General features: G+C 41.0%; 1 protein-coding gene across 1 annotated transcript in view; it reads left to right on the top strand.

The window, feature by feature from the left end:
• The window catches only part of MNAT1 (MNAT1 component of CDK activating kinase), a 130,912-nt gene that overhangs the window by 62,354 nt on the left and 49,907 nt on the right, over window positions 1-18,651 (top strand). The gene's annotated exons all lie outside the window — the stretch shown is intronic.

Here is an 18,651-nt window from a genome sequence, read left to right as displayed (position 1 = left end):
TTTGCAAAGTTGTGCAGGTTATTTCTTATTTTCGTGTGGCATGAACCCTACTTTTCTTCATTTTTCTTTTAAAATCTAAGAGTCTGGGGGAGGTTGATCTGCTTTGTGAGACCTTTTCTGTTTGTATAGAGAAGCTGCCGGGCAGAAACTGTTCAATGCTCTGGTCAGAAAATATTCTATCTGAATGCTTGTACTTTTTCTTGCTGTTAAATATATTGTTGACATTTCTTAAAGCTGTTGGCCTTTCTTCTGGGAAAAGGAAGAGGATAAGCTTATGCTCTGTGATGAGGACCATGGAAATACTTTCTAATGCGTTTGTAAATGGATATTAAATGCAGTGTGCTGTAGCGGACCATTCGTATCTGCAGCCCAAAGGAAACTTCATCCAGGAATGGTGAAGGATTTGAATAAGGAGGTTTCTAGCATCCTGACATTTAAATCTTAACCTTTGGAATAACGGGATTTTCCAGATAACCGATTGTCACTTTATCAGTGTTCAGATAGTGCGAGTAGATAACTGACTTAATTTGTTTAGCCTCAGACAAATAAAACAAAAGAACTCACCCTGAATGACCTTAGTCCTAAACTGAAAAAGGACAACTTAAATAAGAGTAAAACCAGTTAAGAATAAAATTCAGGATAATGATAGTTGAAGTTGGTGACTGTTATTTATGGAAAATGGCTTACATCAAGCAAAAGAGATTTTACACTGCTAAAATTACAAGTTTTGTTGAGGAAGATGCATGATTCCATATTTTATTTATAGAGTGCTTGATTCAGTTATTAGATGACAGGGATTTTTAGAATTGCATAGACATTACATTACCCAATAATAACGGTATTGAGATTCTGCACAATAAATTAATTAACTGGACAACTTGTAATTTCTAAAGTAGTTGTTGGTTACCACAGCATAGGAATATTTCTGTGGATGTTTTGCTGGGACACAGTGCAGTGTCTGGAAGCAGATGTTGAATTTCTATGGATGATTGGCTGCAAGTGCAAGTTGGCTGTTTGCAGGGCTGCTTTGACAAGCTGCTCTCATTTGCATGAAATGCATTTTAATATGGCTAAATGCAAAATTATAAATAGAAGAGTAAATAACAGGCTCTGTGCAGAGGATTTTGAAGTTTAGCTGAGCAAGTAAACCAGTTAAACCCTTTGCCACAGTGTGTGTGTGTGCGGGCATGGAGTATGTGAATAGTACAGCAATAAATAGGAAAACATTTTTCCTTCTAAAAGCAGTATTGGGAAGGCTCATGGACTGCAGAGTTCTACTGACTGCTTTTTGAATGCAAAAAGCAGAAAGAATGCAAAGAGAACCCACAAAGATCTATTCAAAGGCAGAAAGATAAGCGTCATACTACATTCTGCTTCTGATTTAGAAGGTTAAGGTATGACTCACTTTGCCGTAAGTACGTCCTCAACACAGAGCATGCCAGAGCTGAATGGTGCAACAGTAAATGTAGCAAGAACCTGCAACCTTACTTAAATAAGTAGATACTAAATAGCATTTGAAGGAACAAATGTGACTTAAAGTTCACAGTGTTCCCCTGGTTAATTGAACTCACTGTTAAAACTGACTCTAGAATGCAGTGAAATCTCAGGTTAGGACTAGGATGCATCTTGGAAAGTTACTATAGATAAATGCAAGATGGTCACCTCTGAACAGACTTGGTTTTGTGAAAAGCAACACTGTTAGTTGTATGTGATCTGTGACCGTGTATTCTAGTGACAGCATAAAATGAATTCCCACGCACCTTATGAGATTCATAATGTGTTCCAGGTTGAGTGTTTTTCTGCACACCTGAGATGCTCAGGCCATTCACTTTGCATGGTTTTACACTTAAAATAGGTAGAGCTTTTGTTGTGCTGCCCTCCAAGGGCACAACTCTTCACAGTGCTTTAGATCAGCTCCTCTCTGAGCCGCGGGGTACACTCATTGATGGTGGCAGCTCTAAGAGAGTTCTGAGAATTTCTTACAAAATAAGAGTTCTGATTAATGCTTTGTTTGGCTCAACAGTTCTGCAAACTAAGTGTGGCTTCTGTGAAAAGTCAGTGTTGTGCTCACTGTTAGAGTTTCGGCAGCACACATATAATGAGTCACTACATATGTTCTTCCCCTGTGCTTTTATTTCTTCCTAATAGTTTGGCCACTGACCTTTTCTGATGGGTGTGTTTTCCTTAACTTTCTTTCAAAAGAAGGGAATCCAGATAGAGCTAGCTGAGATGCTGGCTAATCCAGAGCTTGTGTACACAAAGACTATGAAAATATGCCAGTTGTGGCAGTTCACCGGTTGTTTTAGTTCAAACATGAGTGTTTTTCCTGCGATGGTCTTGGTTGGAGATGTTCTTCAGCCTGACTGATAATCAGACACGTTGCTCTGTTTCTGACTTGCGAGGCATGCTCATTCTAGTCTCCAGGCTGTGCTCAAGGAAGTTGGCTTATTTAAGGTCTCATATTAGCGCTTGCAGGGGGAGAAGGGAGTGTCTTTCACGTGTAAGCTAAGCAAGAGCATCCCCTATAGCACAAGGCGGACAATTAGCTTACGGGGATAGGGTCTCCTTCGCTTTTCCTTTGGGTTAAATTGAGATTTTTTTTCACTCCCTTCAGGTGGAAGCTGTTTTCTCTGCAGTCTGCTCATTAACTTTTAAATTTAATTTCAGTGAATTATATCTTCTGTGCATGGAGCAAACCCACCTAATCAATTGGCTTGACTTAGTTCTGTAATTGGGGGCAGAAGGTGCTTCAGAGTTTCCTACTTACAGTGCTCATCATATTAAGAAATAGGCTCTCAGCTTAGCTGAACATTTAAAAGTCTTATTAAATCTTATCTCAAATAATTGTAAAGCTACAAAAGAAACAGCAATCCTTAATTGTTGCAGTAGTTCTAAAAATACTATTTCCTGTCAATGCTTGTACTTTAGATTTTAGTAGCCATCAGAAAGAGCAATGGTTGTTGGAAATGAATGACGTTTCTAGCATTTCTAGGGCTTATGAGGGTCTGCAAAACAAATCTAAGGTCTGGCAACAGAACTGTTCTGTTTCTTGCTGTATATAGTGACCATTTCTGGTTAAGAGGTGGCTAATTTTAATGTATAAAAGAGGTGCTCATATGAGTGGCAGCTGGCAAAAAGGAATTAATTTCATTGCAGTAATTTGCTTTTCTTTTTATGTCTCTGGTGTTTACAGGACTGTAGGACCCTTTTGGTGCTTGTAGATCTGTGCTTTACATTACTGTTGCGGTTAAAAATGCGTAGAAGTGTGAATGTATTTAACTCCTCTTTAATTGATTTGGAACTGAGAGCACGTGAACCTCTGAGTCTGCAGTCCAGCTATTTGCATGTTTGTAAAAAACATGAATGCCCTGCAGTGCCTCCCCTGCGTGCTCTCTTCAGCAGGTTCCAGGCTGCACGCCCCATGCCTTTTCTGTTCCTTCCAGTTTTATAATGTTTCTTTGCGCCCTTCCCCCAGCCTCCCAGGAGACTTAGCCTCTAGTGATGGTATTCTTGAAGCAATTTCATGTAGTTAAAAACTCAATTACCCCTAATTGGATTGCCTAAATATGCAGGAAAAGAACATAGGTGTCCTCTGGCTGGCTGCCACTCGGGAGAGTTTATTTTTGACACTTTATGCCCCAATACCACAAAACTAATGTAAAGCATCATTGGCTGCTCAGTTTCAATAGTGCCTTTTGGTTTATTGCTTAATAGCAGTGGGAATATTTATTAATAGAACTATCAGTGCAGTGTGTTGTATGTGCTTCGTCATTACCGAGATGGTGGCAGCCCCTCTGAACTTGCAGTTTAAGTCGATGTGTCAGGGAGGGAGGGGAACCAGATGCCCGGAGGGGATGTGCGCGCCCAGGATTAGACAGCAGAGCAGTGGCGGAAGGAGGAATAGGATCCAGCCCTTCTAAATTCCTAACCTCATGTCTCTTCCTCTGAGCTGGGCTCCATCTCCTGTCAACAGCACCCCTGAATGGCAGTGAATTAGGGGTGAAATATCTGCTTCTGCTTCTCTCTCTAAGTAGAAGCAGCAATGTCACATTTAGCTTTCTGTGTGTCTGAATATTACCAGGATTTTGTTCCAGTTCTTGTAGTTTCAGGCCATTCGTAGGCGAGCACTGGGGAGAGCAATGTGCAGCCTGAGCTTCCAGGATGGAGCAGTCAAATAGGTATTTCAGAGGAATGGATCTGTGTCAGACACAGGATGTCTCGGACACCTCAGGAATGCACGTTACCGCTAAGCTGAGCATACAAGTGTTAGGGAATAGATTTCGTACAGCGTTACACTTGCGGCATTATTTGAATGGGAAATAATGTTCTTCTTTTACATTATGTGGAGCTATTTTTCTTAAAACGTTGGCCTCATCAGCTCAGGTCAAATGAACTGTTCTTCATTATTGCCTTTTCCTACAATATTGCTTCCTGTGCAAACAACTGCACAGCGGCTGCTTCTGTTTCTTGGTCTGTTTTTTTTATAGCTTGTGGAGCAATTATCAAAAATCCTGTTCCAAATGCAAAAAGGTCTGTCAAAATAGCTTTTTAATCAGTTGTGCTCCTTCAGAGTCACTTAGACATATGCCAGGTGCTCTGAGGTAAGTGAAGTGTGTGTTGCCCTGCAGTTTAGACTGCAACTGTTCTGCAGCTCCTGAGAGTGCTTTGCCACCCCATCTGTGTGACCTGGAACAGTTTCAGCCTTCCAGCCTTGCTTTGCAATCCTTGCTGCTCTGGTTTGGTTTGTTTGTTTGTTCGTTTTGGTGCGCTGCCTTTTTTTTTTTTTTTTTTTTTTTTTTAATTAATTTTAGTATTTGCCTAAAGTTAATAAATAAATAAATCAACCCGATTTCCTTCCTTCACTGTTAGCTCAGCTGGTCCATCTTCAGGCTGAAACGCTTCAGATGGAATTGATTTCATTGAGATGTATGCCAGTCTGGGTTTAATTGGTGTTTTGGTTTTAATCTTCATTTGGCTCATGCTACACACATTTCTTTTTTGCAGCTGGGTAGAATAGTGCCCTTTGCACAGCACTTTGTAGTTAAGAATCACAAGAAAATCACAACACACATTATTACAAAGATGTAGGGTGTTCAGGCATCTAGATTCTCTCAGAACAGTTGTAGTTGGTTTAGAGGGCATGCACGTAAAGGTAAAATTTTTCAGTGGCACTGAGCATTATCTAAACCTCCAGCAGGATCCACCTGGCTGGGTCTGAACTCTGAGGCTGCTGTATTGCCCTTGCAGCCTGGGAGGCTGTGCATGGTGGTTCTATCCCAGCTCAGCATCAGTCCCGTGAAGCAGAGTCCCATGCAGAGGGAACTCAAATGTGCTGGTGAGAGGGTGGTTGCAGCGCTTTCCAACAGGCCTCTTGATGAAGATGCTCGGAGAACCAGCACTGCTGGCCAAGTAGCTTCCCTGGAGCGGAGGTTTGCGGGGGGGGGTGCATGTTTGGAGAGCTGGTGCATGCTTGCACCTTCTCATGATTCCTAGTAAGAATATGTATTGTATTTTGCTTTAACTTTGAATTTTTGTCATCAGTAGAATGATAGAATTATAGAATGGTTTGGGTTGGAAGGGACCTTAAAGATCACCCAGTTCCAACTCCCTTGCCGTAGGCAGGGACATCCCACTGGCTCAGGCTGCCCAAGGCCCCATCCAACCTGGCCTTGAACACCTCCACGGATGAGGCAGCCACAGCTTCCCTGCGCAGCCTGTGCCAGTGCCTCACCACTCTCGTAGTGAAGAAATTCCTCTTTATGTCTAGTCTAAATCTGCCCCTCTCCAGTTTATGGCCATTGCCCCCCATAGCCTTTGTAAAATGTCCTTCCCCAGTAACAGCATCTTGTTTCATTGCATTAATTTGCTGAGAAAGATGCCTGTTTCTGAAAAGGGAAAAGAAATTTTGGCTGCTTTATCTCCACCGTCTCTGACAATATATGGGTATGGAGCTCATATGTATGAACTAAGGGACACTAAAAAGTACTGAATGATAGAATGCAGGTTCGAGCTAATGTGCTGGATTTTAACAGTGACCTAGAGTCCTGTGCTCCACATACTGCTTATGTAAATCTCATAGGATTATATATACAATATGCCTGTAACTTCCGAGTACCATGGTGGAGAGTGATTAGCAGTAGTAAACGTATTTGTCATACTAAATCTCTCTCCCTCTATTTAAATAAAGATGTTTTGTTAAGAGTCAAGCACATACATGCAGAACTGTGCTGAAAGTTTTTGAACTCTGGTTTTGAAGTGTATGCCAGATAAACTTTGAGTGATCTATCATCAGAACGCTTCCTGTGCACTCCAACCCACGGACTGCAGTCTAAAACATTTAATTGGTTTCTGGCCTTACTATGTAATTACTGTTCTATCAAAGTGTGTAAACATGAAGCACATTATGTTGACTTAGTGATTTCTTTTTTTTTTTCATAGTGTAAGAATTTTTTTGGGGGAAAAGCCTAGAGTAAATGACTTTTTTTCATTTTTCCTCCCCTGATTTACACAATGCTGGCTTTGGGAAAGGAGACTGGGTTGTGAAAATGCAATCCTACATCTCCCTGTATCTCTTTGCAGGATTTCTGTTTGGAAGGCCTTAGGAAAGAGGCTGTTGTCGAAATTAAGCTGTTTGATAGACAAACACAATCGAAACTGCTTGACCTGATTCTGATTTATGGTTTGAGTCTCTTATACTGCTCTGTTAGAATAAATATTTGTTCATTTGCTTTAAGTCTCCTTTACATGGCTAAAGCAGCACATGTTTATATACATGTAGTATAAATACAAATTAGGCCCATAAGTTTGCACAGCTGTAATGACTGGAATTTAGTAAATGAAATAGTACCAATGCTGTTAATTGTACAGGAGTGAACGGCAAGACAAATGTACTCGTTAATAATGTGGCTGTAGCCAGCAGGGAAGCAGACCTAACCTTTAGCTGTCACTTTTTGGAATGGAATTATTCTTAGTGTTTGGGTTTGTTTGGGTTTTCTTTTTAAACATTTTCAGATTCCTTTAGTTTTTCATTTTGTTTGGGATTTTTAATCTCTTGTTTGATTTATGGAGTTGCCCAAAAGCTTGCTTGCCCGACTCTTTACCATTGAATTTCTCAAGTTTATCTCTGTGTTATGCTGCATCCTGTTTTGGTCCTTTGAAAAGATGCTGCGTAGGGTGACGCTGGTTGAGAGAAGGCTGCTAGAAGGGTTCAGCCAGGCTGTTAGCTGCTTTCCTGCCTCTACAGGAGCAGAAGCTAGGACGCGGCAGCAGGAACTGGGCTTTGGGTCTCAATGTAGGATGCCCAAATTCCACCTTAAGCAAGAGCCAGACCTGCCACTGGCTACGATAGCACAACGACACGTTGTGAAGTGATACAAGGAAAATGTCATTTAAATCAACCTGAGATCTTCCTACTTCTGAGTCTTACAGTTCTGAATCTACTCATGCTTTGAGTAGGTGTTACTGTGAGCAATAAGGGGAGATTCGACTGAAAGAAAGAAGGTGGCTGAGGGGAGAGTCCAAAAAAACAGCTGGCAGGGAAATAAAGAATAATAAAGTATTTCTCAATCATTGTTTGTTTTGGAAAGATCATGCTTTTAGCACATGGAAATACTTTACACTTTTGAGAAGTGCTGACTTCCTACATGCCTTGTGAAGGAACAGCAAATCATTCATATAATGTAAACACATTATAGATTGTTCCAATATAACTTTTTTTCAGTGCTGCTGTTCTTTCTAACAAGATATGATTTAGTGCATACATGCTCTTTTAATGCTATGCTTTGGCCAAGAGTTGCGAACATCATAAATGCTAAATATTAGAGTTGAGCAGTGCAAAGCTATTGAACCACATTTTTAATGCAAAAAAGTTGTTAAATAGCACTGCGTGATGCACTATTTAAGAGTAAACATACCAGAACGTAGTGATAGGGTGAAACAGGAATAAATAGCTCATCTAGAAGTGTGAATGTAAGCAGTCTCATTGTGTCTTGATAAAGATGATACAAAAAAATGAGAGCAGACGAAGTTCCTCTGTAAGGGTGGAATTATAAATTGGGGAAGGAAAATTAATAAACTGAGCAGCTTTGGTGCGAAAATTGCTGTGGGTATTTGTGGAGATGTATACTCGCAGGGCTGGGCAGGAGTCTCGGGAGGTCAGGGGTCCTTCCCCTGCAGTGAGGCACTTCATGACAGGTACCTGTGTGACCCCTCTGAAGGACCTCCAGAGAGGAGACTCTGCAGTCTCTTGGGCAGCCTCCATGACCCCTGCCTTTACACTGCGGGGGAAACTGTGTGTTTCCATGACTCCGTGCAAGCTAATTTTCTGTCTAGGTAGGTGCCAAAAGCAGGTTATTCTCTGCCTTTTTGTAGGAACTTTTTATGTGCTTGAAGATGACTGTGTAAAGACAACTTCACAAAATTAAATATTTTAGAATTTACATCTCAAAAAAATAGTTGAGATACCTTTATGGTCAGTCTTCTTCTGCAAATTGTTAATAGACCGTTTCCACTTTACAGAAAAGATGTGAAATGACTTTCATCAACAGAGAAGAGAATGCTTTAGAGAGGGAAGTTATGTTAAAGAGTGCAGTAAGAACATCTGAAAAATTGTAGCAGAGTTGTGAAGGATTTGAACCCGTTCAGGCGAGCTGAAGGAGTGAATTTGTATCTGAGCACTAAAAAATGTGGTCCTTCTGCCCTGATCCCTTTTTTCTTAGCACTTGCCTGCATTTATGAGAACATTACATGTTTTCTTATAATCCATTCTGCTGTTGCTGCTGATCAAAGTAGGTTTGTGTCATTCCTTCGTCTTCTCTATTGTTTACCTGGAGGAGGGCTGGTGACCCGGAATGGGAGAGCTGGGCTAGTGGCTTCACAGATTCCTCCGAGTCAGCCGTTGCTTGGGTTGTGTCTGTTTGTCTGGTTTTGAGAGGCTTGCTCATTAGGCTAATGTGTGCAGAGTTATCTCACAGACTACTTTTATTTTGGATTATTCCATGTCTCAATGAACTAGGCTCTGTTTACAGGTGTTGCAGAGTACACTGACCTTGCAGCACAGTTGAAAGATCTCCCATGTGCCTGTTTGGGTTTTTCTTTTTTTTTTTTTTTGCCTTGCCTGTTCTCAGGGCCTTTTTCAGGCAGATTTTGAGTATGTACAGCCCACAGCTGGCTCTTCTGAAATTCCTGCCAGACTAAAGTCATGCAAGGGGAGCCAAGAGGAGCACGAAGGATGGCTGTAGTGGTAGGTAGGCACTGGAAGAAGCACGGCAGGGAAGTTGGTATCACGTGCCAGCAGCAAAAGCAATGGTGTTGGGATGAACCGTGGGGTCAGGGCTTGAAGGGATGGGGAAGCATAGGGCAGCGGGTGAGATGGGTGAGGCAGGAGGTGGGACTCGGCTGTGAGATGCTTTGGAGAGGACATGAACCAACACTCTGAGGGGGGAGTTTGAGGCAGAGCTTGGCAGAACGGTGGGAGTGAGTGAGAGCATGGGGTTTAGAGGAAGAAGGGCCGAGGGGGAATTGCAGGAGAGCTCTAGGGTGGGTGATTTGGGGAACTGGGGTTTCTGGTATATGAGGACATGTCTGGATGAGTTCCTTTGCAAGAAGTCTGATCTCTCAGGGTATCAGGGGATGGTGTGTGCACACTTCAGTGGTTTCAAACATGACACTACCTCAGCTTGTTAGTATGGGTTCTGGCTGTAGGCAGGGGTGTACATGCGGGGCTTGCATCTTCTGTTTTGCATACATCTCTGTTAAAAGATACACCAACTTTACTTGTATATTAATTCCCTTCAAGGAATAAAACCATCTACATGTTGATTGAAGCCATGCTCTGTGTGTGTGCACGTACCACCTTTTTGCACCTTATCTCATGCCTAAGTGAACACAGCAGATAAAGGAACATTTGCTAGAGAGTCTTAGAGGAATCAACTTGCGAACTTTAGAGGGGCACATTTTAAAATGAAAAATACTTTTAAAAATAAAGATGTTTGTCAGAGGAGCTGGTAGGGGCCTTAGCTTCCAATAGCCAGTGCTCATCCAAGATGCACTAGTATTGTACTGGGGTACTCACAGCAAAAGATATTTTGGATCAAAGAGACAATGTTCTGTACCAAGGAGACATCAAAAGTAGTTTCCCTGAAGAGTGTTTGTTCAGGTGCAGAGGGTGGAAGAAAGGAATATTGGTTTAGGCAATCGGTGTTGAACATCAAAAGGTGAGTTTCCGTGCATATACCTTGTCTGGACTCAGCTTGTCAGTCAGGGTGTTGCTGGAAAGGAATATTGACAGCTTTGGCTACTAATGAAAGAGAAATCATCCTCGTGAAAAAGTGCCTTGGTCTCTGAAAGTTTGGCTTATCTTTATTCCTCTTAATATTTCTTTTTAATTTTCAGAAGAACAAACTGGATCACAGAGTATATCAAAGTGGGGAATTTGACTATTTTAGTTTCTTGTTCTGCTTTGCTTGAATTTAGTTGCTACACAGGTAACCGGTACCTTTTGGGGAAATACGGTGGCCCAGGTGAAGTTTTTGACGCGCATTATAGTTCAGCAGAATGTGTGACAGAGCAGTGAAATCCTCTGCCTCTTGCAAAGCAGATAACAGCATGGTAATACGTAGTATTTTATTTAGGCTCTTCTTAAAAAAAAATGTAAGAATATTATGACTACAAAGAAACCTGCTTTGACTCATTTAGACAAATGTGTGTAGCAGTATGGGCAGGAAATGGAGGGACAGAGAGCACATGTGGAACCATCTATCTAAATTAGCTGGAGGGAGGCCAGGAAACTGGAACTTGCAGCATTTGCAGTGATTAGTGGAAAATGAAATGATGGCTTTGTGTAAGAATAATGATTCTTGTATTATTCCGGACAGCAAGGTAGATCTTGGTTAAAGATGGTGTATGTGGAACTGAAAGAGGAAGGTAAGTAGGTTGGAGGGCGGAACAATTTAAAACTGGGGACTGTGCACAGGAGGAGAGCAGCCTGTATTTTTAGTCTGAGGTCTGTTGTCCTGTTTCATCTCTTGGAAGAGAGGCATAAGTAAGTAGAGCACCGCTGTCTTCTCTAAAGCATAGAAAGAGAATCGGAGAAACGTGATCCTTTGCAAGACTGTCAGAGGCAGCGCTCAAGTAAACAAGAGCTGCTGGTCTGTGCTGTGTAGACGTGCTGACAGATCTAAAAGGGATGGATGCAGGCATCTGATCCTCGCCATCATCAGGCAGTCTTTGGCACCAGGGCTTGGAGCTGCCTGTGTTTCTGTACCTGTGGTCATATGTATGTGGCTGGCATAAAAGGAAAAGCCACGTACATCCATGACTACACATTTGTAATGCTTGCAAATGAAATCCCATTTGGAGTGGGATTTGAGTCAGATCACGAGTACAAGTTCAGAAGAGGGGTAACCAATGGAGTTGTATTGTTGGATTTTCTACCAGGCATGCACACACCGTAACGTGGGTAGAGATGCAGGGCTTCAGTGTTATCTACTTGATGGAAATCTTGGCATAGGTCTTCAACATCTAGCCCCTCAAGGTCTGCTGGCACTCTTGGCTGTGCCTGCACGCCAAGGATTCCCCTTTGTGGTTGTTTGCAAAATATCATCAGGGTTTTCTATCATTGTGGAGGGAGAAGACAAGGGCTTGGCCTGAGAGCTGATGGGAGGATTGCAATGGAAACTCTGTGCTCCCTGCGTCATTACCCATTCATTTTACACTTATTTTGATCTGTCTCTTTATGGGATGAGGCCTTGAGATTGAATTCCCATCTTAACCTACATGGAATCTGAGCACTAGACAGGATTAGGCCAAAATTTATCTCAAATTGAGCAACTCTTAAGTCTAGTTGGAAATCCTTAAGGTGCAGTTTAGACCAAAGCTTAATGTTGTATTAGTTTAATTTCACCAAGGGTCTTGTGTACAGCATCTGCTTTAGCCTAATTTTTAACCTGTCTTTTGTCTGGTTAGTTAAGTGAATTTGATACCCCAAATTAAACAGAAGTCACTTTTAAAATAGCAAAAAAATTCTCAAAGAGTGTTGAATCCATTTAACTGTTGATTGCTTTTAAAAATCCACATAAATAACTTCAGCCATTGCTGGTGTGCTAGGTACAGCTTTTATCTTTGTTGTTAAATACGATGTTCCCTGACCATGCTGGTTTATTTTCTGTCCCATCTCTGCTCCGTCAGGCTTAGAAAGGAAGGAGCGGGCTGTGCTGGAGGTAGCAGAGGGGGGACCTACAGGTGGGAAGTGAATTTCATGGTAAAATCACTGCTGCATATTCTGTTAGGAAACCTCTGGTTGCAGCTCGAGCTGTGAAAGGGCAGCACGGGCCTGGGAAAGGTGAGCGAAGAGCGGTGTGTGCTCTTATCTTTTTGTATAGGAAAATTTTTGCTATTGTGTGCTCTGTTGTCTTTGATTTTGCTGGCAGAAAAGGAGGAACAGGAAAGCTAAGGAATGACCAGCTGAGACTTTTAGGAAGGGGAGAGGGACCTCATACCTGCCATCGCCTGTGGGTGATGGGGAGAGACACACACAGCAGTTCTTTATTTTTGCAGTCGGAGGTATGTGTGTGTGCATTGTCAATTGTCCGTGACAGCTGATGCTGGGGGAGGGAGCTTTTAAGGGGAATTCAGAGATTTAGATCAGGGAATATTTCCTTCAATCAAAATGCTTCATTTCCAGTTAATACCAAGCAACTATCAGATGAAGCCAGTTCAAACATGATTTTTGGACTGGAGTATCAATGCAGCTTTGGCTGGGTGTTTTTGTTTCCCTACCAGGGCACGTTTTGCTGAAGGATCAATTAGAAGACCTGAAGGCACGCAGATAACGTGAGTGATAGGGTTACTACTCCGATCACTTTGGCAGATTCACTGGATTTACAAAATTGGCCCCTTTCATGAGACTTTTATGCTTTTATATTTTCTGATTAAATTAATCTTGGATTATTTTTTTTTTGTTATTTGCATAAGGGCACAGAAAGTATTAAGCTAAGGCCACGGAAAATGACTTTATAAAGACTTTTGTACTGTTCTGAAATCTAATTAAAAACCTGCAAACTTCGTCATTCATCATTTTACCATAAGAGTGTGCTTCTCACAGTGACAATCTAATATCCTGCAGCAACTTCATGGCATTACAAAAATAATTAATGGACCCTTTTAGGGCAGTGTGTGTTGCTACAATGTGGAATAATACTTCAGTGTTGTAAGTGAATGGTGTGCTAGGAAACACTAATCCCTCGTGTATAGTAACAGGAAGTATGAATATTACTTATTAATAATAATATAAAACACCTTAGCACACATTCTTTTTCTGGGCATGTCTACCTTTTTGTAAACAACAGCGAATTTTAATTACAGAAAATTGGTGAGAAGCAAGAAGGATTTGTGTAATTAAGAAGATCAGTTTATTTAAAAGCCTTCAGAAGTTGGAAAAGATGGAACTTGGCTGTATGCAAGGGATGAATGTTGTGCAATAATGCCCCTTCATTCCCCTTTCATAATAAATCTCCACAGAGTATTCATCTAAAGGGCTGGATGCCAAAAAGAACAGGTTCGACTTGTCTGTGAGGATTTACACCACAGTAAAATGCACAACTGCTTTTGTAGAGGTCATTGTGAAGGTCAGGGAGCCAGTATGCACCGCTGAATGAGAGCAGCCTGTAACAATGGTGTGAGAGGTTGGACTGGGGGAAATTAAATATTTAAAACCTCATATGAAATGTAGCAATAAGCTGAAATCCTTAAAACACATGACTTCAAAGCACGTATGCTGTTTTGCAAGAAATGAATGGTCTCTTTTCCAGAAGTTTGCATCTCATACCCTCTTCTGAATGGAGCTCCTTGATCAAAAATGCCAGAGTTTTCTCAATTTCTGACAAGTAAAATTGAAATAACTTAGTACGTCTAATATAAACACTCTCAAACCACTGACAATTGCTTCTGTCTGGTTTAAAAAACAGAACACCCTTACTGATATTGAGGTGGATTTAATTACCTGAAATTTGGCATACCTATTTTTACAAATAAGGTCTGAGTTTGACCAGAGGGTCACTATGTCTTTAAATAAAAGATGATGATCATTTTAAATGGCAACCGGCCATCGGTGGGGTTTAGTGCAGAGATTAATTAGTAAACTTTGGAATGCGCTACAGCAAATGCAGCTGATTGGCAATAGCACATGGAGCAGCAACTGGTGGAAAGGCAGCGCTCGAAGCAGCAGAGGTATTTCCAAAAAGCCTTATGAGTGGCGTGATGTGTTATGCTTCAAATGGCACTGTGCTGATTGCAGCAAACCACCCGCTTTCTGTTTAAACAGTTTAGTAAATGCAGAAATTAAAGAAATCTGCTGTGTGTTTGGAAAGAAAGCAAATTTTCTTTTGATGTGTTTAGGTTCACCCTGTCAATAAACAGCAATGCCCCCAACATCATTTTACAGAGGATGGTTGTCTGTCTGCAGTGCATTTTGCTGTTCTTTTACTAGGAAGAAAAATGTCAGGTGTACTTTTAAATGCTGAGATATAATTTAGTCAGAAAAGACACTGAAGTAACCGCAATTAACTCAATGGCTCTTGCACTAAGCTGCTTCCTAGAATTCTGTTCTACATTTAAGAATGATATGGATCACCAGGTATGTATGTTTGCATGATTTTAAATTGCTTATTGTCTTTAAAAACCTTAAAAGGAAGACATTATTAGGGAAATTTGGAGACCTTCTCTGTACATTAGCTTTCTAAGGAAGCTAGATCTCTGTGGTATGAGTAGTGGACCCCATTACACATAGTCCCTAGTTTGGGCTGTTTTCTCAGTTTGTGTAGGCCATAGGGTTGGGACCCAGATAATAAAATTAAGATGATTTATGTAACAAATAACTCTTGAGAGACTACTTGGAAGACCTGTATGTGTCTTAAAATCTCCCAGTGTTAAATATTATTGTATGAGTCTCCTGATGCCCACCTGCAGTATGGTCAAGCATCCATTTCAATCACTAAAAGCTCAAACCAAAACTCTTCAGGGCCTTTGCTTCAGAAATGATCCATGCGACTTAACTATCCTGGTAAAAGTCATTTCGCTGTATATCTCCCGAATATTGAGTAGAATTCTGCCCTTGTGGGCTAGTTAATGGTATCACTGAATTAGTCCTATAAACGTTTTGATTTCAAAGTGGCAGGGGTGCTCGATATCATAAGAGATGGATCATCCTGGCTTTGACCCAGAAAGCCCTTAAGCATGTGCTTTAAAATTGAGCAAGTATGTGCTCCTCTTGGCTTAACTCTCAGGTCTGTTATTTTGTCCTTGTAGCATTTCAGTCCCTTGAGCCCATCAAATTATTGTGGTGGATCTGTGGAACAGGCAATAGCAGATGGTGGCATCTAATACTTGATTGTGAGCTTCTCAGTGTCAGAGCTGTTGGAATTGTCTACAGAGGGAAGAGGAGCAGAAACTGGAGTCATAAGGGTGATGGTTGTTTCTCTGGAGACCTGTTTCTGCAAGCCTCTGCTTCCTAGACCACTGTGTTTATTGCCATAGGTAATTGCAGCAGAGCGGATGGGCTCAGTTCGTGCAATTAGGTTTAGGCTTGCTTGACTTTGTTGGACTGGACTTGTAGTCCGCAATCCAGACAAACTAATTGGTGTGTGACTGCTCCCTTGAGTTTGCAAGTTTGTGTGCCTAAAGCTGGGCAGTTTTCTAAGCTGAATGAGTGTTGCTGATCTGAATCTAAGCCCCAAGTAAGTGTATGTTAAAATTTCCTGATAGCAAATAGATTTGTTAGCTTGACGTGCCTTTAAATGAATCCTGTGTGTGAATCTGCCCAGGATTGGGCCATTACAGGGCCCTGTAAAATCTTCAGTGATGGAGTTTGTCAAAAACTGTCTAACTAATGCCGTTTAATTATTTGTGTGCGAATCTGTGTGGATACATATATAACAAACATCCATGCACACAAAAAAGCATCTCGTTTGAAAACAACGTATTTAAGCACTGCAGTCATCAGACCGCTAATTACTGAGCCTTGGTTATTTTTTTTGAAAACTAAACCTGCTGTGTGAAGGGGCGATATAAGTGTCCAAGTACATTAGGAAGTGTTAACAATAATTAAATGCAAATTGTAGCCCTTGACAGAAACAAATGTAGGTCCATTCAGTGATGCATTATCCTGGCTGGGCCCCTGGTTTGCTTTGATTTAACTACTTGTGTGAATTACAGAGCGCTCTTTGTAGCCCTTGAGGGTTGCCTTTTAGAATTGGTCTCAATCTAAGTTATAAAGGATTAAACGAAGCCTGACTTTTCTTCTCTCAATAGCAGCAAACAGTCAGTGCAACTCCCTACTTTTGCTAATGTCTGGGAATGGACCAGGAGAGCTGCTAGAGTAGCTGAGCATGGGCGTTAGGTGATATCATAAGGTGAGCTGCTTTTAGACTCTGGCAGGTGTTTCTCTTTGTAGGTCTTCGAGACATGCTGACTGCCAGTGCTCAGTCACAGCAATGGATGTTTCAGCTGACACAGCAATGGCTGTGAAAAGGAGATGGGAGAAAGAAAAGTTGATGCAGTGTCATGTTCTAATTGTGACCCAAGATGAATGTGAGACCACAGGAGAAAACATGGCTTTTTCCCTATATTACCAGTTGATAAAAGTCTATGTCGGTGGCTAGGGCAAAGCTATTTAGTCTGCTGATGATTTAGAGTTTGGTTGTTTGTTACAGCTTTTAGATATGGCCGTGCCATGTTTTGCTGAAAATATAATTTTCCTGAGAGTTATACATCTTACCTTCATTTTCTTTTGCTTATCAAATCTTAGACAGTTCAAAACAAAACAAAAAGTCTTCTAAACCCACCCTATATTATTAAACTAAACATGTGAAAGCTTTTTGAACATTGCCTTGGCATGATGAAATTAAAGTGGTTGTAATTCAGCAATAGGGATTGGGGGAAAAAATACCCCTGGAAACTATTAGCACTTGGGAAAGGAAGCACAAAAACCTGTTATTCTTCATGTACACTCCAGAGTTTCTGATTTCCTCCCATTGATTTGAGTGATATGGTATCTGTTACATTGATGCCTGTAGCGATGGGTTTGTGTTTCATGTGCTGAAGTAGAACAGTGATGCAGATGCACAGTAGCCCAGTGTTGGATGATTGGCTTCCAGGTAGATGGAGACTTGGGCTTGGCCAGCTTGGGAGGCAATTCTCTGTGGTCGACCGAAAATCAGCTCTTGCTGGTGAGTCTAGAAGTGTGTGTGTTTGCGCTTAGCTGTTCTCTTCTATACCTGTGTGATTGTACCACTGATGAGACTCCAAAGGCTTGGCAAATCCTATTTGTGTGGGAAGCTTGAGTGCAAAAACTTGCCTAATGTACTTTATTTAAATCAATATAATCCTGCTTAAGGCCTTTTGGAAGGCACTTCTAAGTGAACGGTGTTTTAAGTGAACACAGTGTCTTTCGTGTTCTCAATAAAAACTAGTTTCATATGAAAAGGGTGTGCTTATGGTTACCTTACACAAACTTTTCACCGTATTAAATGTGGAAGGACCCAATTCTCCTGCGTGTACACACTATCCTTTGTTAAATTTGTACTTAGAAGATTTAATATCTTCAGTTTTACTTTATGATCAGCAATTCTTTGAACTCAAACCCAAGAAAGTGTGGATAACTTCAAATATCTATTTGAAGTCTGATTCTAAGGAATGCTTATGTTGGGTTTGACCTTACAATGTAAAATTTGAGCTCTGTCTCAAAAACTAGTTTTCTAGTGGAAATGTAAATGCAGGCTGAACTTACTTTAGATATCTTTAAAAATGCACTGTCTCTTAAGGACAGAGACTATTCCTGAGATCCTGGCTCAAACCATGGAAAGGTATCCCTGTTCATCAGGGCCCTGATTCAGCAGCTGATTTCTCATCAGAGAAGCTCGCTTTCATTTGGGAGACACTGGTCTGTGGTGGTTTAGACTCAAATATGACATTTTTGGTGATTGTGAAGCTTCATAGAACAGAGAAGGACTGAGGAGAGTGGAAGCTGTCTAAGGTGATTTAGAGTTTTATATAAGCACATAAAGCTGCGAGTTGTCTTGTTATGTTTGGTTTTGAAAAGCTCTTACTAACTACTTTGACATCTCACTTTTATTCTCGAACATCTGCTTTAGATTGTTTGCCATAAAAGTGCAAGAATTAATCTTGCCCTCATTTTTGTTATTGCTACCAGAAACCAAACTATTTTTATTACTTCTTGTATAGGGATTTGGACTCTGAACTATTGTCAGAGTTGAGGAGCAAATGAATTTGTGTTTTATTTTATTCTCTTTCTCTCCCATACTCTCCCCAAGCTTACAGGTGGTTAATTAAATTATAGTTTTTAAGTGTGCAGTGATGTTAGACGTGGCTTCTTAAAGTGTGTAGGAAGCTCTACTTTGCTTTATTTGGCCGATTATTATGTGTTTTAAGGGAATTCAAATGGTCAGCTTGTTTTGTTTTGTTTCTCAGAAGAGCAGCTGCCCGGAGCCAGGATAAGGCATTTGCATCATCTGTGGAAAGCCTAGTACATATTTTCCTATATGGAAATAATATATGAAAGTCAAAGAAATGAAAACCTTCTTATATATTTAGTCCTTTGGTTAACAAATGTTCTTAATACTTGTTCTTGGGGCTTCC

The sequence above is a fragment of the Cuculus canorus genome, chromosome 5, assembly GCF_017976375.1.
Source record: "Cuculus canorus isolate bCucCan1 chromosome 5, bCucCan1.pri, whole genome shotgun sequence".
In the NCBI taxonomy this organism is placed as follows: Eukaryota; Metazoa; Chordata; class Aves; order Cuculiformes; family Cuculidae; genus Cuculus; species Cuculus canorus.
Note: the sequence above shows the minus strand (reverse complement) of the source record. Positions and strands in the feature narration are given on the sequence as shown.